This window comes from Hermetia illucens, chromosome 6 (genome assembly GCF_905115235.1).
Source record: "Hermetia illucens chromosome 6, iHerIll2.2.curated.20191125, whole genome shotgun sequence".
In the NCBI taxonomy this organism is placed as follows: domain Eukaryota; kingdom Metazoa; phylum Arthropoda; class Insecta; order Diptera; family Stratiomyidae; genus Hermetia; species Hermetia illucens.
The window spans coordinates 102,272,280-102,295,574 of record NC_051854.1 but is presented as its reverse complement, the minus strand read 5'-3'; the positions used below and the strand labels follow the sequence as shown (position 1 = coordinate 102,295,574).

General features: G+C 43.5%; 1 protein-coding gene across 1 annotated transcript in view; it reads left to right on the top strand.

Moving 5' to 3' along the window:
• Window positions 1–5,410: 5,410 nt before the first annotated feature.
• Window positions 5,411–23,295, top strand: part of LOC119659741 (putative uncharacterized protein DDB_G0277255) — a 249,163-nt gene continuing 231,278 nt past the window's right edge. Inside the window, exon 1 of the mRNA XM_038068003.1 lies at window positions 5,411–6,267. The gene's annotated coding sequence lies outside the window, so the exon portion shown is untranslated. The remainder of the gene's footprint in view (window positions 6,268–23,295) is intronic.

Sequence of the window (23,295 nt, the reverse complement as noted above, 5' to 3'; positions counted from 1 at the left end):
CATCACATGTCGACGGACTCCGTAATTGTGGCCATATTGCAGAGCGAGGACACCTGGAGCAGAGGTACGTTACACTAAAGGCATTCTCACTTAAGGCGAAAAACGGAGATGGATAGGAGAGACGACAAGATGTTGAAAGCAACAACTGGTATCCGGTTTAGGCCTGGCATAATAAGGAACTCCAGACATCCCGGTTTTACGCCGAGGTTAACCAATTCGATATCCTTAAAAGCTGTCTGCCGTCCTGACCTACGCCATCGCTCCATCTTAGGCAGGGTCTGCCTCGTCTTCTTTTTCTATCATAGATATTGCCCTTATAGACTTTCCGGGTAGGATCATCCTCATCCATACGGACTAAGTCACCCGCCCACCGTAACCTGTTGAGCCGGATTTTATCCACAACCGGACGGTCATGGTATCGCTTATAGATTTCCTCATTGTGTAGGCTACGGAATCGTCCATCCTCATGTTGGGGGCCAAAAATTCTTCGCAGGATTCTTCTCTCGAACGCGGCCAAGAGTTCGCAATTCTTCTTGCTAAGAACCCAAGTCTCCGAGGAATACATAAGGACTGGCAAGGTCATTGTCTTGTACAGTAAGAGCTTTGACCCTATGGTGAGACGTTTCGAGCGGAACAGTTTTTGTAAGCTGAAATAGGCTCTGTTGTCTGACAACAACCATGCGCGGATTTCCTCATAATCCCACCACGTTTTAAGACCACTAATATATGGAACAAATCAGCACCTATAATTGCGTAAGGTATATTCGCTGCACAAAAAGTCCAGGAGGTAGGTCGTCGTAACTCCAAATTGAGGGTGAGACCTCGTTGGCCATAAGTTGCGATTCTGCTTGAATTAGAAGGATAAAGTTGGAGGTTCCTGGGTGTTAGTGTGTTGGTACGATTAGCGGGTACAACCGATATATCGTCACCAGTATCAACAAAGAATTTAGCGCCTGTAATTTTGTCATAAATAAAGATCCGGCAAAGAGTCGCAGTGCTACCAATAGCGGCCGAATTTATTGCCGGGAACTGCAGTTTCCCTGCCTCTATCTGGAAATTCCTTGAAAAACGTCCGGTAGCTCTGATGCCGACCGATCATATGGTTTCCAGATTCGTCTTTGAAAAGACATAGACTGTCGTAATCACCGAAAGAGAAGAATGGTCGACAAGTGGCCATGAGCCATTTCAGATTACAGACCTAATAATTTTCACCGAAGGGTCAGTCATGGAGGATGGATCGGGCGCAGGGGTGTTCTCGGAGAATCCGATTATAGAAGTGGCCCGACCCCTCGGAAAAATGACGACCATATTCCAGGCGGGGATATATGTCATTTCATTGGAAGCAGAAGAATGTCTGCGACAAAAATGGAGGGGTCACACCATTCGAATCTGTTCCGACAGTCGGGCGGCATTATCAGCACTAAATGGCGACGACATATCAAGCCAGTTGGTGTGGAGTTGTCATCAGATGTTGCTGAAACTTGGCCGAACGAAACATTTCTGATGTAGGTGCCGGGGCACTCTAACATTGCCGGTAATGAGGAGGCTGAGAGAGTGGCTCGCCGAGGGTCTGGATCCACAATGGTGGGGCCAGAACCAGTTCTTGGAATCCGACCATCTACTGTCAACTCTACTCTAAAGGGTGAAATTGCAAGGATTCACGAAACCGAGTGGAGAGATTTTAACACTTGCCAGGAAGCGAAAATCTTTGTGAAAGAGCCTAGGGCCACTAGAGCGGCATTTTGGCTGTCCTTTAAGAAGTGGGACACGAAAACCCTAGTTGGGCTTTTGACGGGACACTGCTCCTTAAACTACCATATGGAAAAGATTAGGGTAGTGGTTTCGGTTATGTGCAACCAATGTGAGGAGGAGGAGGAGACGGCCCTGCACTTTTTATGCAGCTGACCGGCATCCTCAGATCTCAGACGGAGACACCTTGGCAAGGTTTTCTTCAATGAAGAATCTGCACACTCTTTGCTTCTGGAGAATGTTCTCAGATGCGCTAAAGCCTGCGAACACCGTAGGCGGGAAGCCATTGAATAGGCAACTTATGGAGATAGTACAATGGGCCTGACAATGGCTTGAGTGCTGGGAGCTGCGGCTACGGGATCGTCCATCCTTTTATTTATTTATTTATTTATTTATTTAATGAGGACAATATATAGAAGCAAATTTCTTATTACATATTGTCCTCAGAGGGAGGAGCCAGTAAATGGCATATTTTACGCTTAAAGCTAGAGAGGGACATAGAGTCAAAGGACCCAAGCTGTAGGGCATTGTAGGACCAGCAAAACCTCGGGATCGGAGAGTAAAAGTAAATCTTGAGCTCGGCGAAGGGTACATCAAAAATGTCCACATTACGTGTGTTATGAGACGAGGCGACACGGAAAGTAATACCCGAGTTCGGGGAGCAGTGCATCAGACCATTGCAGAGTTTGAACAGAGTACACATATCAAGGAAGATACAACGTTGCTGTAGGGAGCGGAGATTGAGGGTGCGGAGTCGTGACGGATAATCAACCCGTGGAAGGTTCTTTTTGTAAAAGAGGGCCCGGGTGAATTTGCGTTGTACAGCTTCAAGAGCGCGACCGTCACGGATGCGGCTTGGGGACCAGACTACACAGCAATATTCAAAGATGTTTCTGACAAGGGAATTGAAGAGTGTTAAGGAGGGCTGGATTGAGGTAAAGTCGGAGGAGGAACGTAGGATAAAACCAGACATCTTGGAAGCTCTGTTGATGATGTCAACGAAATGGGAATTGAAACGAAGTTTATCGTCGAATGTTACACCCAGGTCTTTGAAGGAGTTCGGTAGTGAAAGGGGTTGTCCACTGAGAGAATAGGAAAAGGATGATGGGGAGCGTTTAAGGGAATAGGGCATCCAGTGGCATTTGTTGACATTCAATCTTAGCTTATTGACCGAACACCAACGGGCTAAATTATCAAGTTTGGACTGTAAAAGAGCACAGTCCAACGGAGGCGAAACAGAGGCAAACAATTTAAGGTCGTCTGCGTAAAGCGAATACGGACAGGATAGGATGGATGCGAGGTCATTGATAAAAAACAGGAAGAGTATGGGGCCAAATGTGGAGCCTTGGGGAACACCAGAGGAAGGAGAGAAGAAACCAGATGAGTGACCATGAAAAGAAATTTTGCAGGAACGGTATGAGAGATAGGAGGAAAGTCAGGAGATGACTGAGGGAGGGAAGTCTAGCGAAGAAAGTTTAGAGAGGAGAATGTGATGGTTAACGGTGTCAAAGGCTTTGGAGAATTCAGTATAAATAGCATGTACCCCCTGTCGTGAATTCAAGCATTTAGCAAAAACGGTGGTAAAGACCAGAAGATTTGAAGCCGTTGATCTATGTTTCACGAAACCATGCTGCTCTTTGACAATGAGGTGACCGAAGTGTGCGGTCAACCAGTCGTTGACGTATCTTTCTAGGATTTTGGAGCAAGAGGAGAGAAGAGCAATGGGGCGGTAGTTCACAGCAAGAGAAGGGTTTCCGCTCTTGAGGATAGGAATGATAAACGCCTCTTTCCAGAGACGGGGAAGTAGCATTCATTTAGACTTTTGTTGTAGATTATACACAGGGGGAGGGAAATGTGTTTTCTACAGTTAAGGAGGAAGAGATTAGGAAGCCCATCGGGGCCAGGTCCGACATTGGGGTCAAGGTTACCAATGAGGAACTCAACCAAGGAAGACGTAAGGAGAGGACTAGCTAGAGATTCGGAGGAGTCTGTAGTTATGAAAGGTATAGAGGGAGGAGGGTTCGAGGGAGAAAACACAGAAAAGAAGTAGGTGCAGAGAAGGTCGCAGGGTTGTTGTGGGGAGTTGGCAGTGGAATCAGCGAAGCTGATAGAAGAAGGGAGAGATTGAATTGGATTACGAGAATTGCGAGCGTGAGACCAAAAGGGTTTTAAGTTACCGCGGGCAAGGGCGGTTTCGACGCTCAATAGGTACCTTTTACGCGTTTTTCTGACCATTGACTTCACAGTAGAGCCTATAGCCTTAGAGAGTGAGCAAGGTCGGCGTTGTTTTTAGAAGCCCGAAAGTTCTTCTGCAGTGTAGGTATCAGACGATGAATTGCTTAATATATGTACCCAGTTGAAAGACGCTAAAGCTGAGTTCAGACCGTCAAAATTGGCTTTGCGGAAGTTGAACTTAGTGGGTTTACGCTTGGTTTTGGGTTTTGAACGAGGGAGGACAAAAATTCTTCGGAGGATTCTTGTCTCAAACATGGTAGAGTTCGCATTTTTTTATTTTGAATTAAAAACAGATGCGCTGAGATTTTTTTTTTTTTGTTAATCCATTGGCGAGGTGACTCAAAATAGCAGGGGCTAACGGGTCTGCAAACCTTCTTCAGTTTCAGAAAACCACTCAAAAATTTCGACATAAAACCTTCCCCTGTTGACTTGTCCTGAGAACCTGTCGCAAGCCGTAAAGCAAATCAGGAACCCACGCACTTGCCATCGCAGTCATTTTCCAGGCATATGTTCGCCGCTTTCAGCGCGCAATGTTTTCTTTCAGGCGAGAAAATCACTCGGAAATCAGGAAAATGTTTTTCTTGTCCTCAAAATCCGAAATCTACAAACGACAGGACCGTCCATCCTGTGCTGTCGGTTCAAAGAGGGTTCGCACTTGACGTGGCCACATTTACGTGTGAATGTGAGCCTGCAAACAAGCGAAAATCCAAACAGATGCCGAGTGCGCTTTATGCACCCCAGACCCACGCACAAATGCATGAATTTCTGGCCAGAAGAAAACTCCCCACACTAACTCCGTACGAGTGTGAAAAAGAACTGTTTCCGTTTCTCAAGGGTCGGTGGCGGGAATAGGAAAAGTGAAAACTGTTCCCACTTTCCCGAAGGGGTTTCCAGCGGAGACACCGTTCCACTGGAAGTGCGTTGTGCTACGTTTCTTGAACACCTGGCAGCACGTCGTTGCTAGCCGACGGTTTCCAGTCTCAGGTAAATTCTCCCAGGATTCCAGTGAAAACACTGGAAAGCATTTGTTTACGTGCGTTCGTGCTCGGCTGGGCCGCACTCGGGTCCGCCTCGGCGACTTGGGTCCAGTAGAGATGCTGCATCGTCGCGTGAGTCGAGATATCATCTCGTGGTTACCAACGTACCCTGACGGATGCTGTGCGTATCTGAGGAGTGGAAAACTACGCCGGCTGGGACGACTCTGATGGCGGCACTGGACCAATTTACTAACGGACGGCATGGGAAACTGCCGAGAATGAGGACGGCTCAGCTCGGGGCAAGCGGACGCACAATTGCTCGTTCCGTTGGAAGCGACTTTCCCCGTCGCTGGGAAAATTTCGATTTCGTTTCTGCTGTTATCAACGGCTGACGACAATGCTGCATGGCGTCGCGTCGTGTTGCGGGCAGGAAAAGATTGTTCGAATGCAGACCTTGCCTCCAGTATTTGCTGAGAAGCGTTGAGTGGTGGACGTCTATCGTTTTATCGTCGAACGGTTGCAGCGCGCAGAAAATTATCGCGACGAGAGTTCAGCAGTTTTCCGATAGGATTTCATTCGATTCGATTCAATCTCGCCTGCATGCGAATTGAATCAGGTGCTCCGCGCTCACCTGTTGTCTGGCTTTGTGGAGTGTAGTGCGGTCCGGAAGTGAAGCGAAATTGATTTTTACTGCATAAGCCAGCGATTGTCCGGGAAGTGATATACCGGGAGCCTCTCAACTTGGGGACTGCAGTCAATCGATTTCGCCCAGAGTCTTCATCAGTGTCGGTTCGTAACGTCCTTCTTGTATCCTAACAAACTCCTAACTCTTGGTGAAAACTCAGATGCTCTGGTCATCCTCCGTGAATCGCCAGAAGTACCGAACCTGTCCAGCAGTAAAGCGCTTACCGGATTTTACCGTTCAAAATCGCAAGGTCCTTTGGTGACAACTCAGGACTTCACTCAGCCTCAGTGAGAATTATTTCCGGTCCGGAATTTGCCCCCAAACTTACTCCTGGTTCCGAGAACCTCTTGATGTGAAGTGTCAGAAGTTTCGTTCCTTTCAGTTTGAATTTTTTATCATGTGCTCCCCACATCCCTTTACGTTTTGAGTTTTCTTCTGTTTTTGTTGGAAAAGGATAAAACAGAGTCGGAAGAACTGTGAAAATCGGTTTGAATTCCGTTAGAAAGTGAAAGTTTTGTTTTCTGTTGAATCCTCGCAAGTGTTCGAGTCGCGGGACTGCAGGTAGTCCTTCGGTTTCAGGATATGCCAGCTCAGAAGCCTCACCTCAGCAGGGACGGAAACGTAAGTACTTTCTAATGCTTCCACGAGCAGTCATTCAACCGCCAAAGTGCCTGACAGTCAAGTCAATAAATTTTCCCAGCTTAATTTTCCCGGACACTATCAACTGAAAATATGTCTGGTCCTTTATTAAGAGTCTGGTCCGTCTGTTGCCGATCCCCCGTGAGTTTCGAACGTTTCATTTGTCTACTCGCCGAAATATTGAGCTGTTGGTGGCCTAGTTCAAGGATTAGCGGTTTTGTGCTGAGCACAGGCGACAGAGTTGGGGGAGGATTACGCGGGATACGATAGCAGTTTCTGGCATTCTAGGCCGATTGCTTGCTTGGATGTTGTTTGACGCCTAGTAAATTGTCTTCGGTGGGATTATGTACAAGATTAGCCCAAGACGAATGTAAATTGGAGAGTATCCTTTGTCCTGGGAGAATAACGGAAGATTTATAAGTTGAGGGTTATTTACCTTAAAGAGTCCATCTTGGGTAACTGGAGAGCTTTTGTGGGAATATGACTGGTTAGAAACTTGATAAATCGTGACCAACTGTAGGGTTTGTCAGCCGCTCACCGAACAGGAGCAGGTGCTCGGTTTGGAGAGAGTTACAATGATGAAATGGCCTATTAGATCTAGAGGAAACCAGATTATCAGCCTATGGTGATTGATAACGAATAAATCAAGTAGTGATCAATGAATCTCTTTATTCTGGTGTTATACAGATTCTCTAGTGATTCCAAGTAGTGGTAGTGCTGGCCGGTCCTTTCAGCGCATCTGGTGAATGAATGAGTTCCGAGGTTCAGTTTGCAACTATATATTACATGCATTTTTCTCGTAAGTGCCTTATCGAAAACAGAAAAGTGTACGCTTCTTTCAGTGATTAAGCAAATGTTTGAGCGCTGAGTGCTATAATCATAGCTCCCCCTTTCAAGGCTTCGTTTGAAACAATTTTTTTTTGTCCGTCACATGGGTCTTGCGAGATGCACAAAATTTTGCAGAAATATAGCGCCCTTTATCGTAGTATAGGGAAAGATACTGGAGAGTTTGGTGGAATTACTACTATTATGCACACCAGTTATAGTACGCCAGACCTGCTGTTTCGTGTAAATTTTCTGTACCTTAAGGCTTCATAATGTCAATATCATATTATAGCGAAAAATCTGAAATAGTCTTCTGGATGTAAACTGATGTATCTCACAACACTACTTGCGTTCAACACAAAAGCGCACAAGATGTCGAACACATCTGTTGCGTTAATGGCAAGAACGGTACTTTGCTTACCAATCGACGAAGAATTTGTTCACCCTTCACTTCCATAAGCATTGCCGACATTTAGGGCAATTCCACCTGTCAACACGGCTGAAGTCGAGAAAGCAATAAAATGAATGAAACTGGGCAAAGCAATAGGACCTGATGATATCTCATTTGAACTCTGGAAAGGGAAAAGCTGGATCCAGCACTGGTCCGATGAATCCTTTAATCCGTTTATTGAGAAAGGTAGAACACCATCTGACTAGTAAACAATTACCACAGTTCCAATATGGAAAAAGAAAGGTAGTCCACCATCAGAATGTCCAAATTTCCGTCCAATCCGGTTACTTTTCCATACTATGGAGATTTTTGAACGCGTTCTTGACAATCGTATCCGTGAAATCATTGAATTAACCGTGAATCAAGCCGGGTTTGTCGAGAACTGTGGAACTACTGACGCAATACACGCTGCGCGGTTACTCATGGAGAAAAACCGTAAAAAACATCACCCTCTTTACATTGCATTTTTGGATCTAGAGAAATTGTTTGACAGTGTGCTACATGAACTCATTTGGTATACTCTACGACAACACCTAGTGCCAGAAGAACTCGTGCGTTGGGAACAATTTCTCTACCAGGTTCCGAAAAAAAAGTTCGAAGTGTGGCGGGTTTATCAAAGCCGCTTCATGACTCTGTCCGTGCTTATCAAGGGAGCGCCTTCTCACCAGTCCGCTTTGTCAAACGGGACATCCAACGCCCTATATAATGCCTCATGCAGATGTTGTTTTCCTGGTGTCTAATAGCAAAAATGATCTCGAATAATTTGTCTAAAAATGAAATGATCGCTTCATGCAACATGATCTCAAATTGAATCTGAATAAAACTGAATTTTCGACGATCGATCTCCGTGAAACAATCATTGTCACTATCAATGGTAGCGACTTGTCAAGAACTGCGGAATTTAATTATCTCGGGTCAATGCTAGTAGCCAATGGTGAATTGCGTTATGAAATTGCCTCACCCTTAGCGCAAGGTGGATGAGGTGGTGTACCACAACTGGTGTTCTTTGTGATCGATGTATTAGCAAACGTCCCAAATCCAGCACGTCACACAGTATCGTCCGCTTTGTCGCCCTCTATTATTCTGTGTGTTGGCCAATTGTAAGCCGATGGTAAGTGGCCAAAAGACCGGTGGCTTGATACGATGGATGGTGATTTGAAGGCCACGCGATCACATTCAGATCAGGCCTTTGATAAATTAATTAAAAAATTAAAATTAAATTAATTATTTATGCAATGAGAACATGAAGGCATTACATAATAAATACTTATTTCATGAAAATAATAATACACATCAACAACAAATAATAATAAACGAAGAAGCCGAATAAAATAATTATCGGTTTTAGTAGATTTTCATCTTCTTTTCATCTTCTGCTATTCGTCTTGCAGAGCGACTTTCAAATCCACAATGGCCCCAAACTGTCCTCCGTTTTTGGAAACTGCTGCCGATAGAACACTCCATACATTTTTGTTTGTCTGAACTTTTGGCAGGCCACTCCCCCAAGGATAGATTTGTGAATTTAAAAGGCGCGATGGTCATCTTCGTTTTATGAATCGTAGGATTGTCTTGCTGAAAAGTCCAGTTACCCAATAAATTTCTTCAGTAAATTTTATAAGCACATTGTCAAATAAGCAGTTCTACGTACATGTTGGCGTGCATATTGCATAATATAAAGCACAGCGGTGATCGTCCATTATATACAATCCAAAGCCTCTAAAGTTGGTGTCTTTCGGCAAATCGCAATTGGACTCTTATATCAATTGGTTTCAACATAGGTTTCGCTATCTGCGAAGAATATCACAGGATTTTTCAATATAATAACTGCAGTTGATAGAAAAAATCGGACCCTTTAAAATTGAAAAATCCTATTTTTGACAAAATACTCCCTATTTTTTTTTCAAGTCGACAATGCTAATTTTTTCGCGTGACCTCCTCGAATAGAATCCTGCTTGGATTAAACCTGAAAATCATGGCTTTTTTCTTCGTTTTCAGCGGAAGCATGACAGGCTGTCCAACGCATTTTTTTCTCGATCAGGATTGCAGTGAAAATGGATGGACCTTCTGGCTTTTAAATTTAGCACTTGAGTATGAGGTTGACAATTAAAATCTAACCAACGCATGCCGAGTACATCACAACTTGTTCTGTTTGTCATGATCCTTTCTCGATGCAATGTTGATAATGCTGCATAAGAAGTTGACCTCTAAATTAACAAAAAGGACATAATAGATATAAAGAAACCAGGGTGCTGAAGAACCTACTTGGAACCAATGATATAATAATGAAGCTCAGATCCATACATGTCGAAGACTGTGTTTTATTATTGACGTGAACTGCGGAAACTACTTTGAATTTCTTCGTTTGAATTATTTAAAATTTTTGAATTGGGTATTTCCCGCAAATGTAGGCTGTCTCACTTTTAGCTTTCACATTTTGACCCTCTATTCGTCCATTTTGCTTGTGAAAGTACTAATTGATCTCCTTTATTTGACACCTCACATGGGTACATTTAGTGAAAAAAATGAACATCGTCCGTTTGCATGATTGGAGAGCCTTCCTTTAAACGTCACATATGCGTGGGATTTCGTAATTCCCATATGCTCAGCAAATTTCGTTTGAATTAATGTAGCCATTTTGGAGAAGAGTGTGTGTGACTCACAGAGAGTATACCGATTGATAGGCAAGGTTTTCATGTCATTTGAGCGCTTTGATTCCTCATGCTTCATTACTACAAAATTAACGTGTCTATTTCGATGCGCGGGTCCGCACCGGATTCCAAAATAGACAATACAAGGGAATTCGCGACGGCCTAACGAATAACGACCAGAACGCGAGCTAAAATTGAAAAATAAAAAAACGGCTCGTCCGCGCGCGTGGAGCCGTAGGGAAGATGCACGACGGATCACAGTCCCGATTATTGCCTCTTCCGCCTCAGATCTTGAATGAGGCGCGGCCCCTCAGGTTCCCACCCTTCCTTGAGATCTTCAGGCCAGTTTGTCCTTTTGAGGATGTCCCTGAACAGGTTCTGCGGGAGCAAGGAGGAAAAGAGAGGGAGAAAGTCCTCAAATCATTCCAGACTTAATTAGAATTCATAATGTAATTATTCAAAAAATTCAAATATATAAAAAATATAATAAAAAAAAAAATAAAACAAAATTAAATTAAAAACTAACACAAAACAAAAAAAATTAATTTGTAAAAAATTTTACACTTACATTTGCTATTAAACACTCCGAGCTCCGCGGTGTGAACAATTCTGTGGTGGGAAGAAAATTAAGAACATTAGGAATTCCTAAACAAAATTTACAATTGTTTATATTTGTCTTTTTTATCTTTTTATAATAAACAAGAAAACCTCTTTGGGTTCGGTGACTTCAAATGCTGTGTGCGAGGATTTTCCCGATCGGGTTGCGAAAACATACCTACCGAATCCGGCTATATGAATGGTTTGTCGCAGGCAAGCCTCCCCGAAAATTTTACATCAATTGTAGCCGCCTCTTTGCCTTTCTTCCGTTGTTAATTCCATAATTTCCTACCGTCAATATTAATTTAAACCACAACACGGCTAGTTTTCGAGGTAGTCCCGGAGGTTTGTTTTGTCTACAAAGGGTTCGCGCTGTTCACGTCCTTTAACAATCTCCTCTAATCTCCTATTATAAGTTGGTTAGTAATAGTGTGGTTTCCACCAACCCTGGCAGGAGCATGCTCTATATTATAGCCTACATTGCTGCGTGGTTCTAGGATGAATTTAAGGGGGTTTTGCGGCCAATTACTAAGAATCATAGTAATATACTATTATTAAATTTATTTGAACAGATATCGGTATGGAGGGTATTTCGGAGCCTAGGCACCATATAGTGGTAGCCTCTTGATCTTTTTCAGATTTTTCGGTTGAGTAGTTTCTGAGAATGGGTTTGTTAAAGAAATGATCATTTTCGGCTCCCTGCATTCCCCACCTTTCCATCGAACGTCAAAACTAAGATCGGATTCGGAAAGTGCTAACCGAGGCGTTCCATTTGATACCCCACTTGACTATATTTGATGACCTCCTCCTTAAATTCAACATAGAAGGATGTAACTCACTGTATGCGTGAGCGTTCGCAGTTCCCACTTTTCCACTTGGTGTCAAACGCTGTAAGCGTCTCCGAGAAAAATGCTTGTGGCAGACAGAGAGTAAACCGACTTTAATAAGGTTTTGTTTTACACAATGACAAGCAACAATGGCGATCGTTCGAGCTATTCCCCTAAGTTAGTGATACTTCCGATAATTTCAATGGTTGAACCACAAATAAGGTGCTAGATTTGTTTCTCTGGTAATTTTTCTATCGCTTTCTAAAAGCTGTTAATTATGTTAGGTGGTAATGAGCCATTGTTGCCAGCGTTTTCGCTTTCGTTGATAAGAGGGTGAAGCGTTCAGTGGTATAATCACTTTTTAGCATGTTCAGTTTTAAAATTAGATAATCGTGCCATTTGTGCAAAACAAAAGTTTATTGAAATCGATTCAATCCCGTCTGTCTGTTTGCCTGTGTCTCTGTCACACCAAATTTACTTGAAAACTGCTTAGGCTATTTTCAGGAAATTTAGCGAAAATGATTTTGCCTCTCTATAAAAATTAGAAGTTAATAGTGTATTAATCTATTTTTGAAAAGTTATGTTGATTCTAAGAGTCAAGATACAAGAAAATACTATAACGCATGACACTGAAAGTTTTGATGGAAATTCTGCTTTTACCACCAAAGTTATAATCGGTTACAGCTGCAATTTGTGTGAGATTTCATTGCACATTAAGCCATTGTAGGGCGTCAGTATCAAATCAAAAGTGAAAAGAATGGCGAGAGTATTCTCGCTAACTTTAAAATATTAAATGATCATTCTGCAAATCCCACTCCAACAATTTCGTTTATTAAGCAATGTGAAAATTATTAATTAAATACAATCTTCTCTACTCTAAATATATTAATAACCGCATTTTGAAATTTGAAAATTTTAACTTTGGCCAGCCACGTTGCTATCGAGGTTAAGCGTTGTAAGGAATGCGTTCTAAGATGGAGGACATCCGAAAATTTTACTTCATTTTTTTATGTTCTTTCAGATAATTATAAAGCAGATATGGAAATTCTGTTATTATTAACATAGTTATAACAGGTTAATGCTATCACTTTCGTATAACTTTACTGCAGCGCTGAATTTACATTATAGTAAAAAGCTTGAAATATGTTTATACTAAATACCATGGTCAGAGTATCCTTGCCAACTCTAAACAACATAGAAATTTATGAGTGATATCACCACCGTTTGTGGAGAAAATCTGTCTGAATAGCATAGGATTGGAGTGCGAGTGTCATTGGTGAAGTCCGAAAGGCCTTTAGGGGCAATATCCATGGTTGCAAAAGATGATTAAAACTGCTTCCGTTTTCCCGACTTGTTTAGCTTTGAAGGAGTATATCCTTTGCTGGGATGAAATCTTTTCGTTTCCATGCCATTGATAAGTGCCGATACTTTGAGAAAATTTATTTATTTTGCAGCAAGCTTTCGGCTTAGAACCACTTCAACTTTCCTCGCGTCTGGTGGCGCTCCCACGAACCTCACGACAACAACCTCTGTATTTATCACAATAAATTAATTTTCCTGTTTCAGACCGTTTAGAAAGTTATTGATGAAAAATCCAAACTAACAACTAAGATAGTTACTAATAATCTGCGGGCTTTTGTGAATGGCTAACGAGTTTGAAAATGCAGTTTCTGCCAGTACCAATGGAATTTGACGTACTTTAGGGTTCGGTAGTATTTGGCGCTGGCAATATTGCGGTCTTAACTCTTAACATACCAATCTTCTGTCATCAACGTTGTTTACCGAGCTTAGTTTTTTACTCTTGTTTGCGTTGCGGGATTATTAAAATAAGAATGAATTATTGGCATTGTTAATACAATATTAGCTTTTTACTAATCTAGGACATATATAAATATCAAGCTCCAATTGTTTGTTGCGTTTGTTGTCGATCGCTAGTTTTCACCTTTTTAATCTCCTCTGCTGTTCGCCGTTTATATTTCGCTTTCTTAAGACTGGACTGAAAAAATGACAAGTGATATCCATATATTAGTTCCTACAGCAAAACTGGTCAGATTTCTGTCCTTTTTCGTTTTTTAATTATACAATAAATGTTGAAGATAAATTTGATGCTTGTATTGATTCGGCTTTGGTTTCTTTTAGAGTGTCTTTTTTTGGTTTCAATTGAGCCTTTTCCATTTTGCCTCGACTTCCTTCAACCTTGTTGATTTTGTCTGCGATGGTTTTCTCTGCTTGTTTTCAATCCTTTGTTTATTGTTTTTAAGGTTTACCCTTATTAAAATCGGTTCAATGTCTGTCTGTCTTGTTTTTTTAAACCACCTCCTTCTCCTTCGCTTACCCCGCGGGACTGCCATTTCGGTATTACATCGCGGGGCAGGATCAGTTATGAACTGCGGCTTCTGTCGTTATTTGTAACTTTCCTCCGAAGCTCCTCTCTCCTCAGCAGATTGTGGATCGCCTTCATTAATTTTTACACCGCCCTCCAAGATGTTTCAGAGGCTAGCATGTGGTCCACGATATTCTCGGGTGTCAACCGTGCCTCGGCGTCAATTTTCGCCTCCGCTCTGTGTGCAGCGAACCGCGGGCAGTTAAAAACAACATGCTCCGCATCTTCCGGAATCATCACGCATGTCGGGCAATACGGGGAGTCGTCACGCCCGAAGCGATAAAGGTATGCACGGTACCCTCCGTGTCCGCTTAGGAATTGAGTTAGGTGGTAACTAACCTCACCGTGCCTTCGCTTGATCCATTTAGAGACATCTGGAATAATCCTGTGTGTCCAGCGCCCTTTAGGTGAATCATTCCACCTTTTTTGCCATTCCAAAATAGAATCACTTCGTACCAATTGCCGACGATTGGTATAGGACTCACCAATTGCATATGATGGATCATAGAGGCGTCGGCCCTCGTTCGCCAAGATGTCGATGGGGATCATACCGGCTATCATACAAGCTGCTTCATCTGAAGTTGTACGGTAAGCGCATGACGTACGTAATGTGCTCAATCGGTATGGGGCTGCAATTTTTCTTCTGTTTGCTTCCATCTTCAAAGACGATGCCCAGACTGGAGCTGCATAAAGCAAGATGGAGCTAACAACACTCGAGATCAGGAGCCGACGGCTTTGCCTAGAACTACCTATATTTGGCAACATTCTTGCCAACAATGTAGCCATTCCAGAAGCCTTGGTTGCTAAATTTTCAAGATGCGACTTGAATTTCAGTCTTTAGTCAACCATGACTCCTAGGTACTTAAGCGTTGGCTGCGACTGTATTATTTGTTCTCCAATCCTGATCTTTATCAACGTCTGCTTCCTTCGCTTTGTAATCAAAACTGCCTCGGTTTTATGCTCCGCAAGTGTCAGACCAGCTTCCTCTAGCCAAGACCTGATTTCAAAAATTGCCTCGTTTGTGAGTACCTCCATCTCATCAATGTCTTGTGCGACGATAGTTACTCCAAAATCGTCTGTGAAGCCACAATGTCTGTCTGTCTGTCCGTCTGTCTGTCTCTGTGTCTGTCTGTTTTTTTTTTTTGAGGAGGTGGAAATCTTCAAAAGACATTGGTCTGGACACACGACCGTGTGGGATTTTTACCCACTAAAACCACCCCCGACTTCCTCCCTGCCCCGCGGAACCACCATAAGGTATTACATCACGGGGCGGAGTCAGCTCACTCTAGCTTAATCGCATTTCTTCTATACGCGTCGCACGTGACCGCTCTTTTCTCTTTTCCTCTGTCTTTCGCAATTTATCTTGAATAGATGCGATCATGGAATTGACCGCATCCCAATCCTTTTGATGTGCTAGCATTTTCGGCACCAGATTTTCTGGTATCATCACATCTCCTAGAGTCTCCTCTAGATTCCTACTTTCTTCCATAAATCTTGAACAGTGGACGAATACATGCTCTGGATCCTCTGGGACTCCATCACAATTTGGACAGTTGGGCGAGGTCTCCAATTTAAACCTGTGAAGGTATTGGAGATACCCTCCATGTCCCGTGAGAAACTGGGTGAGATTATAATTAATCTCACCGTGTCGTCTCTCTAACCACTTTTTGATGACAGGAATGACCCTGCGAGTCCACCGATCCTTTCCCGAGCGCTCCACCGCTCGATCCATAAACAGATGACAAGATCGGGAAAGGGTCGGTAGACTCACTGTCTGTTTGTCTGTCTGTCTGTCTGTCTGTCTGTCACAGGCACTTTTCTCAGAAACGGCTATACCGATTGACACGAAATTTGGTGAGAAGGTGTGTGGAACTGTGGACCCCCAGACATGCAGTGAGTGATATCCTTTTACGTTGAGATTTAGGGAGGGTCCCCATACATGTAAAAGGGGGGTGTAAACATTTTTTTTACCAAACATAGTCATGCGGGGTATCAAATGAAAGGTCTTAATCAGTACTTTTCGAAGCCGGTCTTAGTTTTGTGATTTGTTAAAAAGACGGGGAGTGGGAGGGGTGGAAAGTGATGATTTCTTTAACGTAAAACTCCCCTTAAGTTTACCTCAGAGTTATAAAAGTTGGTAGTAGTATAAAATATAAAATATATATATCACCTCAGTTCGCATTTTCGTGGTTTCTACTGGGAAATCCCTTTGGGCTATTTAAGCCGACTTCATAAGTTTGAAAAGCAAAATTAAATTTTAATAGGTAATTTCTTAAGATTTTCTAAACCTTTTTCCTTTCCTAGAACTCTTTACTAATTAAGACATAAAATGTGGAATCATATAGCAGAAAAAATGCAAATTAGAAAGTGCAAGATCCACACCATAAACATTCGAATGAAAAATTAAGAAATTAGAACCTGAGTAACTTTGCGGCTCCCTGAAAAGTAAAAAATACAATGAATTAATAATTTTAGGCATTTGCATATTTATGCCCCCATAAGGAACTTACAATGGAGTGTTTGTTTCAGCAGTTGAACGTTTCGAATAATTATTTGATAGTTTACCTCACACGTAGATTTTTATAGAATGAAAAATGAAGAATGAATGATCTATTAAATTCCATGTAAATTAAACCAAACTGCGAGAGATGGATCACTTCGTAATGGCTATGGGAAGTTCTAATTATGGTAAGGAATTGAGAGTATCTTATTTGCCGAGTGAGCAAAACAAGTAACAAAACGACGATTTGCATTCCAGATCTGCAGATCTTGCGGTTCTCCTTTATAAAAGAGTCTTTATTGGTGTCATGGATTGGAAGTTAATCCTCCGTTATTGCTGTAAATAACATCCGCAAAGGTTAAAAACTTTAGAAGCACCAACCGAACGGAACCTGAATCACCTCGTTCTACAATAATCAATCTCAACGCAGAAAAACTGATCGTGTAATTATTCAGTTGCACATGATCTCTCGAGGCGTCAAAATTGTATCCAAAAATAAGTTTCCTTATATCGGGAATTATATTCTAAGAGCATGAATTGTCATCCCTGGTTCCGCTGAGTAACTGACTAATCTTGTTTGTTCTGTACCCCAGCCAGTACACTGTTATGTTGAAAAAAGTTGCGTTATAAGAGGAAGAGTGCAATAGTGTAGTTCTTTTTGTCACGGCGCACACTACGTTGAACTTATCGTACTGACGATAAGGAGTTCAGACAAACTGTCAAACAATTCTTCATACAGGTGAGAAGGGCTAGCACAGGGGACATATACACAAGAAACAATGAACGGGAGGGACGGGTTTAGTTAGTAATAGTGCGATTTCCACCAAACTTGGAAGGATCATGCTCTATAGCCTTCATTACTGCATTTCATGATTTTAAGATGAACTTAAGGTCAATTACTAAAAATTATAGTAATGTGTATTAACTTTATTTGAACAGATATCGGTATGAAAGATACCTCGGAACATAAGTACCATGAAGTGGTAGCTTCCTAATTATTTTTCAATTCTTCGGTTGGGTAGGTTCTGAGAAAGGTCCCGAAAAATAAGTGACCCTTTTCCAGCCCCCTCCACCAAATGTGGTGTCAATAGGTGCAGCCGTGTCCGAGAAAAATGAGTGTAACAGACAGACAGACAGTAAACCCCAATGAGGAGTTGGCAGGTCTCCTATCAGGCGCGACTCCAGGTGGCGGATAGGGGCACACCTATTAGTGTGTAAATATGTGTTCATGCACTTTCTCTTCTGACTGCATGGGCGAGTGTTTGCTCATCCCTGGTGCGTGGACCAAAATGGCAATGGGTAGGATACCCATAAAATAAAACCAACATCGAAGAAGAGAGAAGGAGGCAATTTACTATGCAAGGGCTCGGAACGCTAGTACCGGCGCAGTGTGAGCAAGCAAATGATTTAGAGTTGGACAAGGAGGTTTTCAAACGAAACATGACCTTGCCAAGAACACCAATAATGAATGCAAAAAATGATGAGTTGAAAGGAGATCGCTGCTCGACTAAAACGGCTTCGACACCCACCGGATTTGTCTAGGAGAGACGACCTCAGGAGGTACCCCGAGACCAAGAACTTGACCCGTTCAATTCTCCGATCTCAACCAATGCCAAATACGGCTGAAAATAAAACGCAGGAAAGCACGTTAAATGCTACGAGTGAAGATGAGTTTAAAAGGAATAATCCGGCCAGGACTCATAGAGAACAGAACCATGACTCGGAGCAACTACTTTTCAAGCAGCTTAGAGCAGAGCTGTCCGAGTTTATCAAAGACAAGCACAACGTTCACCAAGCTATTAAAAACATGGTGAGAACCATTGTGGTCCTCTATAATACCGAACCGTAGTGCCAGCCAGCAAAGAAAAGAGTCAGGTATCTTTTAGGGAATCAAAAGGCGCCTAAGAGGCAAAAAATAAACTATCTTCAGAGCCAGCCCGTAGCATTCACGACGGAAAACAATTCACCCACCCTACAGCTAGATATCTCTCTGAGATCCCCAAAGAATGGTTTTCCCAGTGTCCATTGCCTGACTCTAGCTAGAACTGGGCAATCGCAAAAGAAGTGCTTGAGGGCTACCCAGACTGCCCAGCGCATTTCTGGTCTGCCCCTCCAGCCAGGAGGATGTTCTCGCTGAATACAAGGCCTCAATGGCTGCTTGGCTGTCGGTCAGAATGGCTATGTTACGCTTGGGGCTCGGTTCATGCACCATCGATTGACAAACTTCCAGTATCGCTAGTACTTCCGCTTGGATTACACTGGCCTAACCTGAGAGACCATACCACTCGGATACATGCTTCATCTCCAGGATCTCTGTTGACTGCGGTTATTGCGGTATCCATTTCCTTCTTATAGATGTTGCAGAGGGCTGTGTTGTGGATGGCTTCAATGTTCACTCTCACCTAATTGTCAGAGGAGATTCTGGGTGGCGTTGTTATTTGAGCTCGAACCACCATGCCAACGAAATAGTGATCCGAATCTATATTGGCCCCCCTATATGTTCTGATATTCATCAAGGCTGAGAGGTGGCGGCGTTCGATCAACACGTGGTTTTTTCACTGCAAAGGAGTTCAAACGCGTCATGCTCAATTCCGGTCGTAGCCAATTACAAGACTCTCAGCTCTTTACGTTCATCGATCCTCCTCAACGTTCCTTTAGTTAACAAGGTATTGTAACGTCTTTTTGAGGCGTGGAGGATAACTTCATTCGCACCGGGGCAAAATCGCTTTTGATAGCGGTCCATCGCCCATCTATACTCGCTGTTCGCTCCAAACCGAACAAAGACCTTAGTTAGTTTTTCATCTGTAAGCCTGAATCGTCTGACTAGTTCCGTAAACGCTTAGTTCTTATCTCCTTTAATATACACCCCTTTTTTATCTAAATTTTTCCTTGTTCGCTCGAGCTGTCATCTGCATGCCGACCATTTTCTATGCTTGGCACGACCGGAAAAGTGCTCGATAGGCTGATCAGAAATAAACTCGCTGAAGCAATACTTGCTGCCGGAGACTTACCCCAACGCCAGTTTTGGTTTAGAGCAGAGATGCGGTTCAAGCGAAGACACACATCCACCGAGCTCGACGGATGGTGCTCCTTGTAACACTTGATGTCAGAAATGCCTTCAATTCTGTAAGATTGAAAGACATTCTAGGCATAGTAGACAATATGTACTTTCCACAAGTCCAGCTATCTCTTATCTGAAACACTGCTCCCTGCCCTATGGGACGCTAGAATGTTCAGAGGAGGAGGGAGGTCACGTCGGGGATAGAGCATGGATCCATCCTAGAATCGGATCTTTTGAACGCTTCCTACGATAGTCTGGTAAGACTCGACATGCCAGAAGAGTCTGGTGCCTGGAGTCTGGTGAGCCTGGTCGGTTATGTAGAAGACATTGCGGCGTCGAACAGGCGCAAAGCAGATTTGGAATAATCATGCGACGGATAGGCGAATGGATGACTGCTGATGGTTTCAGTCTTAAACTGCAAGAAACCGAAGTGATCATCTTGATCGGACAGAGAATCCCAACTCTACGTCCCATATCGATCTGCGAGACGATAATCTGGCTAAAACCAACGATTAAGTACTTTAGACTGACGCTCCACTCAAAGATGAGTAAATTAAAGTGACAGCTGGAGTTTCGGCCTTAAGTAGGCTAATTGCTTCTTGCGCGTGATGTCTGCACTGTTTCTAAACCAGCCGTAATGGTAATCGCGGAAATGATGCACTGTACGGTTCATTGGCAACCTAGGCGCTTGGTTGAATCGGAAGGATGATGAGATTGACTATTTCTTTATTCAGCTCCTAAGCGGGCATGGAAGTTTTTAATGTTACCTGCACAAGATCGGGAAGGCACGATCTCCTGATTGTATCTTTTTTGCAATGGCATTGTGGACGAGGCTGATCGCATTTGTTTTTCTTTTGGAAGGTGGGATGAGATTTGTCAACAATTTTATTTAAATACAGGGGAACTTTCCCGACAACGTTGTCGGAGAGATGCTAACACAGGTGGAGTTGTGTGGCGCATTACGTTCGGGGTCTTCTCATTGCAAAGAAGATAGAGTTCACTTCCCCCCTCTTCTCTCCCGTTGGTGAAAGGAATTTCCTGTTTTGAAAGCTTTCCAAGGCCAAGGGAGAGCTCGAGGGCTAGTCCGAAGTAATGTGACAAACGTTCCAGGCTAGCTCTCTGACGAAGAGGATGTGTTTAGTTGGTAGCCTGACGTCATACGGTGGCGAGAGTCCAACACTCTGAGCGTATACTCATTCGCCTACTCTACCTCCCAAACAAAATTATTTTATTTTAATACTTATTTACTCCTTAATGGGGCATATCGCGTCGATCACCATGTGCTCGTAGGGCGGCCCACTCGTGGGTTTCACTGCATGACGTAGGAGTTGCGACCCTTCCTTGATGTGAGACAACTGTTTTCCAGTTTATGCGGTCTTAGTAAGGAATTCCAAACGTCCCGATTTTTCACTTAGTTCCACCAAGTTGATATCCCTATCATGCATAAACCAGAACTTGGGAGAGAGTGATACTGCTTTTGACATTCACAGGACATATTTTCTAGGGCTAAGTTCAAAAGGATGCATGATAAAGGGTCTACTTGCCATAAATCGTTAATGGTGTAGACAGATAACGAGAGTAATCTTGGTGCTTATAGTTGCCAATGATCTTCAGTTTACTAATTACGTTCACGACAACATGTCCTATTGACATTAAATCACGGTAACCGATCTTCTTGTAAAATTGTGTTTAATGAGCTTCACGTCAGACATACAGCACGTGCCCGGTAAGGACAACATAGTTGCTGACGCTTTGTCACGTGTCTCCGAGGTAAACATCCCCGCCTCACTCAACTTCTCGGCACCTTTGTCAAAGCGCAGGAAAATGACGCAGTACTTCAGAGTCTCAAATCCAACCCTAAATATAAATTTCGGGAGCTGCCCATCTTCGGCTTGGACCTCTCTCTCTGCTGCGAAGACTCGGAAAAGGGACCTCGGCCACTTTTCGCAAAGAAGTGTTCCACGCAGTCACGACTTAGCGCATCCAGGCATCAGGACAACAAATGGGTTAGTATGAGTGTAGTGTAAAGTCACCAGGCATGTAAGAAAAGAAGTGGGCTCATTTACCCGCACTACCAAACGGTTCCACACTATACACCTAGACATCGTAGGCCTGCGAGACTCGCATGGTTTCAAGTATTGTCTTACAATCATCGACAGGTTTACGCAGTGGCCTGAGGCAATACCTCTGAAGGAGATTACGGCGCAATATTGTGCCGAAGCCTTCTGTCGAGAGTGGATACTTCGCTTTGGCGTCCCGGCAGTGGTCATCACTGACCAGGTAATGCAATTTGAGTCCACCCTTTTCTCGGAGTTAGGCAAACTCCTGGGTTTCAAACGCCAGCGGACTACCGCATACCACCCGCAATCCAATGGGATGCTAGAACGTTGGCACCGGACGCTGAAAACCGCCATTATGGCATGCGATGATTCGTCCTGAACTCGAGTCTTGCCTCTCGTCCTACTCGGCCTACGAACAACCCGCCTAGAGGAGTTTGCTGCCAGCCCCGCGGAGCTGATATACGGGGAGAATCTAAGGCTACCAAGTGATCCGGTCTTCGACAAGAGATCGGGTCTCACAGATTCGGGATTGCTGCGTCTGCTGAGGGACAATCTTAGACGTATCAAAGCCACACCTCCCACCCGACACTCGTCCGCACCTGCCTAAATGCCCAAGGAGCTGGACACGTGCACGCATGTCCTGGTCAGGATGGATGCCGTCTGGAAGCCGCTGCAGCCTCCCGTACCGTGTTCTCGAGCGGGGAGAGCATTTCTTCCAGCTCGAGATCGGAGGACACTAAAAGGCGGTCTCCTTATCTAGGCTGAAACCCATGTGTGCCCCAAAACAACGTCGCGTTCGCTTCGTGGAATGATGAAGAACGCAGTTCCAGGTTCAGTCGCTGAAACCCCTAGGTTAACAAATCGAACGCTGTTAATGCGAGCAGATAGATGACGCCCCCGGCACTCGCCGTGGCTTATTCGAACTCGCCACGAGAGGGGAAAACCAACGGTGAAAATTCCGTTGGTTGATAACAAACGGGTCTCGGAAAAGAATCAACCGGTCTCTTCTGCCTCGACTCTCAGGACGAGAACACCTTTTTCTTTGGTACGCAACGAGTTAACGGGCGTGGAGTTTTTCCGATTCCTACTGCCTACTTAACTTACACTTAGTGAAAACACTCATTGTTAATTTGCAATTTCATTCCAAGATAGAAACCCAAAAGTGATAAGTTTCTTTTTAGCAAAAAGGGGACTTTTGAATTAGTTGGTGCAGGTGCAACGATTTCTGGGCGAATATCGCGTGAGTCAAGAGAAAAATTCAAAACCAGTAGATTGATGGTGTGATGGACGAGCTGGTTGAGCGCCAGTCTCTTGATTTTGTTGCCTTGCCTCGAATTCCGGTTTTTAGTGGATGTTTGCGTTGATCTTCGTGCTGTACCGCTGATATAGGATTGTCACTTACATTGCAGCATTATGTGTGATGAAATAGAAAAAAAATGAGAGGAGGAAACATCTATGTGAAATTTCACGAAAATTTGCTCCTTTATTTTACACTTATCATAAAAAATTATAAACAAAAAAAAACACTTTTTAGATGCAATTTTCTGCAGACATGAGGCGCACCGCATTTAAACAATAAGTCCACGTTCCAGATCAGTCGGTCATTCGCCTTTGCTTACGTGTATTTCTTCTGTGGAAGCATCATCTCTCGATAGTGC